This window comes from Passer domesticus, chromosome 14 (assembly GCF_036417665.1).
Source record: "Passer domesticus isolate bPasDom1 chromosome 14, bPasDom1.hap1, whole genome shotgun sequence".
NCBI classification, from domain to species: Eukaryota; Metazoa; Chordata; class Aves; order Passeriformes; family Passeridae; genus Passer; species Passer domesticus.
Genome location: NC_087487.1, coordinates 15,689,741 through 15,697,407, shown reverse-complemented (window position 1 = coordinate 15,697,407; position 7,667 = coordinate 15,689,741).

Sequence of the window (7,667 nt, the reverse complement as noted above, 5' to 3'; positions counted from 1 at the left end):
GGATGTCTTGTGCCTATGTGAAGGTGTACAGTTAAGCTTAAGTAATCCACAGACATTCAGATTTTCTAAAGAATTCGTTTTCACCCTGCCTGCCCCTCTTTTGTTCCAATTTTCCATTAATTTTGTGTGATTGTTCATGCTCTGGCTCTCAAATGGCAATATCACCAGTGTGGATGCAAGTTCTTCTGAAAACTGCTACATTTGCTCACACAAGCCAAGTTGCTCATTTATTAGATTTAAGGAAAGCAATTCACCTTTAAATAGGGATCACAACTACTCAGGGCAAAACATTGAGTAGCCAAGAGAGTTTAAAAAAATGGCAAAGGAGTATGTCAAATACATTTGAGTAACAAAGCAATTCCAATCTCCTCTCAATAACCCACTAGCTGGAGAAAGAGGCTAATTTATGTGCTGTGAATTTTGCACTCAGCCTCTTCCTAGAGGCTATTCTTTCAGGAGAGAGTTGAAACACATGATGGCTGAGATGAAATGTTGGAAAAGACTGCACTGCTGTAGTGGGTGTTTTCTAATCTTGGCTAGATGAGCACAAGACAATGGTTTGTAGGACCTTTAATTTCTAAATTCACATTTTCTATGGTTTATTTTCCTCCATAGCATGTTTCCATAGGGATCAAACTGAATTCTCCTAACCAACACCTCTAGTCATGTATTACTAGGAATATTGTGACAAAAGGTAGGGTAGCCAGGACATCTTGCAGTCTTTTAATTTATTCTTATTTTGTGTTATTCATATTTAATTTTGAGTGTCAGGCATTGCCTAATCTACATATCAATCTAGAATAAAATAGGAACTGATAATGTTTAACAAAATTCAAGGCCTCTTTTCAAATTAAGTGTCTCTCATGAGAGTGAAAGGACAATAATACCAATTCTCGCTTTCATAAAGCAAGAGAATGCAGTCAGCTCCATCTTAACCTTGAAGATAATGCTGCATGACAGACAGCTCTCCTTTGTAGTAGTTGCAAACCCAAACTAAAAATCCCAACCTTTACTGCTCGTCTGCATCAGGGGGGAACGATAATCTGAAATTTTCTTGGTTAAACCAATCCGGATCTTTAATGGCCTGAGAGCTGCTTTGTTTTGTAGGGCTTGTGTTGTGACCATGAAAGCTGAGGGTGTCCTTGCATGGCTCTCAGATACCTGGACACAGCTGTCCACACCTGAGGTGGAAAGGCAGCGCTGAGTCTCACCCTGACAGAGGCAGAGCAGATGAATTGAGTACTAGAAATGCCCTTTTCCCTGACTGCAGCGGGGTGTGAGCATGATGAGATCAGATGTAGACATCTACCTTGTAGACATGTAAAGCTCCAGGAGACAAATCCCAGGCGTGCTCACCTTTATCAGCTCTTTGCCATGGCAAGGGCTGGGTTTGCCTCTCCCTCCCACTCTCTGCCTAGAGCAGGCAACAGTTCTGTCTCTTGATTTCTGAAATGTTCCCATTTAATTAATGTCACCGGGCTCAGCGTAGAAAGATGTGAGTGAAATATAATTGTGTGGGCTAGAAAGAGAGTCGGAGGAGATGAACTGAAGGTCTGTCCTGGCCTTAGACTCACAGCAACTGAACCTGAGCCAAATGTTGTGCAGAGCTGTTATCTGTAACATAATGTGAGTGAACTCCTGATCCAAACTGTTCAGGGGAGCCCAAAGCCCAGGGCTCAGCTTTTTATTCAGTAATTATTGATGCAGTCTCAATATTCAGTATTGGAGCAAACTAATTTGCAGGCCTAATCATCCTACATCTGGAAATGGGAAATGAATAAAAAACAATTCCTATTTACTTATACGTGATAATTAATCTTACTGGATTAAGAAGTCCTGATACTTTAAGTGCTTCACTGAGGAGATTCCTCTGTGTTTTATGGGCATTTAATGTCAGAACTGAATGGAAATTAGAGGTTTTCTCCATGTTAAAATTTTCCAAATGTAAGTTGCAAAATGATCTGACAAACAAAAATTTGTAATCTTGAGCAAAAGCCACTCCAAATGAAATTAGTGTTGGATCTGAGGTTTTCTCACTGAAATATTGAAAACTTTCTATTTAAAGCTAATAGCTGCAGCATAAAAAATGTGCAAATCCAGTCTTCAATCAGATAATGTCTGTATTTCCATGATGCTAGCAAGAGTTGGGACAAATTGCTGAGGCTGATAACATACAGTCAGACCTGTGACACTAGAGAAGGAGAGCTGGAAATGTTTCCCTTTTTATTTTGTTGTTAAAACTTGAAATCTTCCATAAGACATTTACATGGACCAAAGTAAAGAATGAAATGATAACCAAATCTGGATGGTTTCCAGCATCCAGAATTGGTTCCTTTCTGTCTAGCCTAATCCCATTTAGGCTACACTGATAGGGAAAGTGCTGGTATATAACAAAACTGGCAGTCTCAGCCATGTCCCTTCAGCCAAATATTGCAGAGTTTCACTGTGGTATCTCTAATGGTCACAGAAGCAGGTGAGAAAGATGGGAGGAATGAGCTGAGTCCAGCAATTCCCATATTGTTGTGTGGAAACCTGGGGTCATTTGGCTCACAATCACTGCTGCTTCTCCAGGGTTACATGAGTCAGAAAGCAAGCCAGCATAAGAACATAATATCACAGAACATATTGGCCTGCTTAATTCAAAAGAAAAAAAAAATAACCACATGTATAGAGATTCCTGCTGATCAGTAACTTTCACTGAAATTGGGACAGTTGCATTTTAATTGACTTTTTCCCTTACAGCATTGCATTGGGAAATCAGCTCTGATATACTTGTAGCAAGGTGGAAAACAGTTGAACTCTTGTCAGATTTCTGTAGAGATCAGATGGTATTTATTTGCTGTGGTGCTCTCCTGGGCTAGATTCAAACTCAGGTTCTGCAGATTACAAGGAAAACCTTTGGAGCCTCAGATGGATTTTATGCTGACTAAATTTAGAAATATTAGCAATTAAACCTGAAGCTGGGTTCCTTTTTCTTGGCATTCCTATGAAATGTTGCATTAAGGAGAGAACAGGGTGAAAATAAGAGCTGGTGGACTAAGGAGGAGGATAAAAGATTCATGAATATTTCTGCTAATAAAAAGTGCTGAGCTTGGCCTATTTGATTCATGGGGTCACATTATGCATTATTTTTGAGTATTCAGATGACCTCCAGGAATTTGTAAAGCTTTCATAAAAGTAGAGAATTTCTTGATATTTTAGCCCCAAGTATGCTTTTAAAGAGCACCAATCTCATACAGACACAACTTAATTCCAATTCCAGAGAAAATATTGTTGCTTCCAATATTAAAATCATAGGGTATATTAACAGAGCAGATACATTTTTTCTCTTTTTTTTTTTTTTTTTTAGGAGAAAGCACAAGCACTTAATTTGTTTTGAGGATGCTTACTGTTTATTATCACAATTAATTAAAAAATTGGTTGTAAGCATTGAAGGAGGAGGTAGAAGTGATCCACAGGAACTGGATAAGCAGTCACATCACTGCCTCCATCAATAGCCACAACCAAAATGGTTTGGAATGCCCCATCACCTGCATATAATTTCTGCCAAGTTTCCATGACTCTTTCGGAATAATAAAAGCACTTGTAGAAAATCAGAAGCTGTTTTCAAGCTGATTTTCAGTGACAATAAAAAAGGAAAAATAGTCGCAATTATTACTGTGAAAAAGAAAGGCAAGGAGAAGGAAATCCCAGCCTGGTTGCCTGTCATATAACTTTGTGAAATACTTTTGCTGTTTTTAGGTCCTCCAGCCAAATGCAAGCCCTGAACAAAACCCAGCCCTGTTGAGCAAACTGCTTCCTAGCTGCAAGAATGGCGACCATTCCTGCAAACAAAGAGAGAGGAAAATATGTAAATTTAAACAAATTCACAATTCTTTTTTCCTCAGAAAAAAAGCTTTCATGTTATTTGAAATAGCCAGACTGCTAGAGTAATGTTCTTACATATAAATGGAAATCCTTTTTGATATTTACACTACTGATTTCTGCACTTTCTTTAATCTCTGCTTTCAAATTAATAGACAATAACATCAGATTCCTTCCTTGGCTCACTCAGCACTTGTGCATATTTACCCAAGTGTCTAGAGTGGAGATTGTACACATATCTCTAATCCACCTGCCTATGTTAGTTAAAAGCCCAGATAAAATCAGCAGCACTTAAATCTTAACCTTTTAAGTCTGAAATGTTTTTAAAGTCTGGACTCATGGCAACTCCACTGAAGACGGGGTGGGGGTAGAGGTGGAAGTTGAATGTAAAACATTTCACAGCTAAAACTATTGTTTCTTTCCAGTGAAAACTAAGCTCAGGAGTCCCACAAGAGTGTTACTTTGAGAACATTAGTAATGCTGACCAGCTCATAAAGTTTGCAGCAGTGTTGAGTGCTCCAAGCCTCCTACAGTCAACTTCATTTTCTGTCTCGTCAATACACAGCTCCCGAAAACCTCAGCAAGCAAAAGAGAAACTCAAGGAGTGTGAGCTGTGATATCTGGCACTCTCCTTCCCCATCTTTGCCTTTTGTTTCAGTGCTTGGCCCTGGACCCTTCAGAGGCCACTGAGTGATTTAACACCTGGATGGCCCCGGGACAGCAAAGATACTCTAACACTGTTTTGTGCTCCCTTCTTCCTTAAATAGTTTCAAGCCTCTTGTTGGCTTCCCTCAGGAGCTGGGCCTGAGCGAACAGATGCACCTATTCCTTAGGGAATGAATAGTTTGTTTATGTAGAAGAGATGAATGGGGCAGTAAGGGCGTCTAGGTCAGTTATTTAGCATGAAAAAAGCCATCAGGATCACCCTGCGGTATTGCCCTAGGAAGTTTGGAGCAGCTGAGTACAAAGGTGTACACACATCCTCCTCCAGCGCCCCTCAGGGAGCACTTTAATTAGGAAGGAGGGCAAATTACTTGGGATGCTGTGTGTGGAGGTATGGAGACAGGCTGTCCCAGCCCCGTCTCCCGGGGGGACAGGGCAGGGGATGGCACTGCAGGCTGTGGGTGTTCTCTGGGCATCCCTTCAATCCGTTCCACTTCTCCCAAGCATTAAGGACCATTTTTTTTTTTTTTTTATTTTTTTTTTTGTTTACCCCCAAGCTAACGCTGGGGGAAAGGGCTAGCTGGGAACATGGATGGGGAAAGTATGTGTGCATCTTTCTTTTTGCCCATCTCTTTTTCTCTCAATCTACCCTCAACAAGGGTGCCTATAGAATATAGCATAATGCTGCATTGTTGGGTTAGGGATTTAATTTCACTCCATCACAAGCTACCATCGGAGCCCCTGTCATTGCAATTTGTCACACTTTTTTGTGTGCTATATCTCACTGAAGTCACATCTCCTCCTCAGCCCGTTGCATAATCTCCTAGTCTGGAACAAAGCTCTCCAACATAATGAAAGAGGTGAAATCAGGGAAGGGAAAGTCAATGGTTACTGTTATCACTATAGAACTCGCTCCCACTGGCTCTGCAGGTTCAGTCACACCACGCAAAACAGAGTAAGAAGGACATGCTGTGTGTGTGTGTCTTTTTTTTTTTTTTAAAGCCTGTTTATTGAACCTACAGGCAGCACCATTGGCTGCTGAGAGATGTAATCCCATTCCCTCCCACAGACCACCAGCCATAAAGAGGCTGCAGGATGTCCCACTGGCCCACCAGGGAGTTGAGAGCCTCCGAAATAGATATCACAGGGAAAGAAGTGAAGAAATGAGTTTGCTTTAAAGCAGGGGGATTGACTCACGTCTCAGGCTAAACCCACAATAACGTTGTACTTAGGGAAAAGACCCTAAAAAGCCAGAAAGAAGACAGAATGGTGTGCTTGAAAGGAAAAAATGAACATCTGCCAAAATAAGCAGTGTTTTGTTTTCTATAGGAGGGTGGTCAAGGACTCTGTTATGTGTTGAAGGCTGGATTTTGAAATCTAAGCTGACTGCTTTAAGCTTGTGGGGAATGACACGGTGGCTTGCAAGGCTGGCCATGTGCTCAGGGCTGCACACCTTGCTGCGCTGCTCCAACAAGGACCTCAGTGTCCTCCCTGCATTGCTCCTGGGGATCTATAATGATGCCCTCATGTTCTCACTCAATTAAAATATTAGAAACTTGAATGAATTTAAGATTCACTTACTGTGACCTCACCATAAATGGCATGTTGTTCCTAAAAAGGCAACTTGTATACTTGGGGAAAGGGGCTTTGTGAAGTCCTCTGTGCTATTCCTGTTGCTGTCCTGTGGAAGGGAGCAGCCTGATGTAGATAACTGGTCCACAGAACAATATTCTTTTTGTTCTTCCTCACTGGTGTTGCCACTGTGCCTGCTCAGAACTGGTGCAAAATCCAGTAACTCTGGGCTCCCAAATCTGAAATATCTGGGAAAACACTTTGCCAGGCTGGAGTTCACAGGCAAAATCCAATGATTTGCAGTTGCAGCTTTCAAGACCTGGCAACAGAGTTATTTTGAAAATGTGTTTTGAGGGCTCCTTAAGAAATGTAAATAATGTCTTCTATGAGGAATTTAAATTTTTTCAAGAGGGTCAAAAGAAAAGAAAAATCTGAAATGTGAAATATTTATGGCCTTGTTTGAGTTCTTATATTCTAATTTCTGTTAATATAATTTTTTAATGGAAAACTTGTATTTTGGCTGAAACTTCGGCCCCAGTTTTTGATCATTACTGAACACTGTCCTTTCATGTTAAATAAAGAGAAAGTATAAAGTATTCACAAGACATGTATCAATTTGACATCAGTGTAACATTTCTTAAGTGGCTCATTCAGGAGTGAAGCCCATGACTAACAGGCAAATGGCAGCGAGATACAAGGAGAGATGGTTTTACAAAGGAGAGCAATAAGAAAGGAAAATGTTACACTGTTTGCACCGTGTGTTTTATAAGGAAGATCAGGGTAACAATGAGTCACTATGGAAAGGATTTATTGGGCTATGGAGCTAAAAGTCTGTAAAGATTAAAATTCTGATGGGGTTTGGATGGGGAATTGTTTCTGAGGTTAGTTTTATCCTGCACACTGTCCAAGTTATTAATCCCCTTGTGTTCCCTAAGCTGGGTAACTGGTGTCGATATGCTCCCCGGGCCAATTTCAGGCACGCCGGCCACAGGCTGGTGTAATATTTCTCCAGGCGAATCTCTGGGTGGTCTTGTCTTGTCTTGTGAAGAGTGAGAAGCAGATAGCAGGAGACTTTCAAGATTGCTGTTGCAGGCATCAGTCTTTGAGTGGAAAATAATCCACCTGGAAGGACACAGCCTTCGCGAGGAGGGGCGGCCAGCTCCCCGATTGGGAGATAAGTTACACGCTGAAATGTTTGTGGGCAAGGTGCAATTTGTCAGGGAGAGGCGAGGCTGGCGATCCGGGCTCTCTGGTGTCTGTTAGCATCTGCCACTCGCATCCACTTGCAGCTTCCCAGGAGCTGCTGAGCCCTGGCAAGCAGCACACTTCACTGCCTCGAAAGCAGGTGACTGGCGTCAGCCTGCAGCTAACCCCTGTGACAAACCCCAGGGATGTGATGACTAGCTGCAGAAGGTGTCTAGTGTCCTGCTTTCCTCAGGGGTGGCCGTAGGATGTCTTGCAGCATAAAACACAAAGGGAGTGAAACTGGGACAATCCCAAGTGAAAATAAAGTAGGCAGGGGAAGCGTGTTGTGACAGTCCCATCTCCAGGATTGTTATCAAGCACTT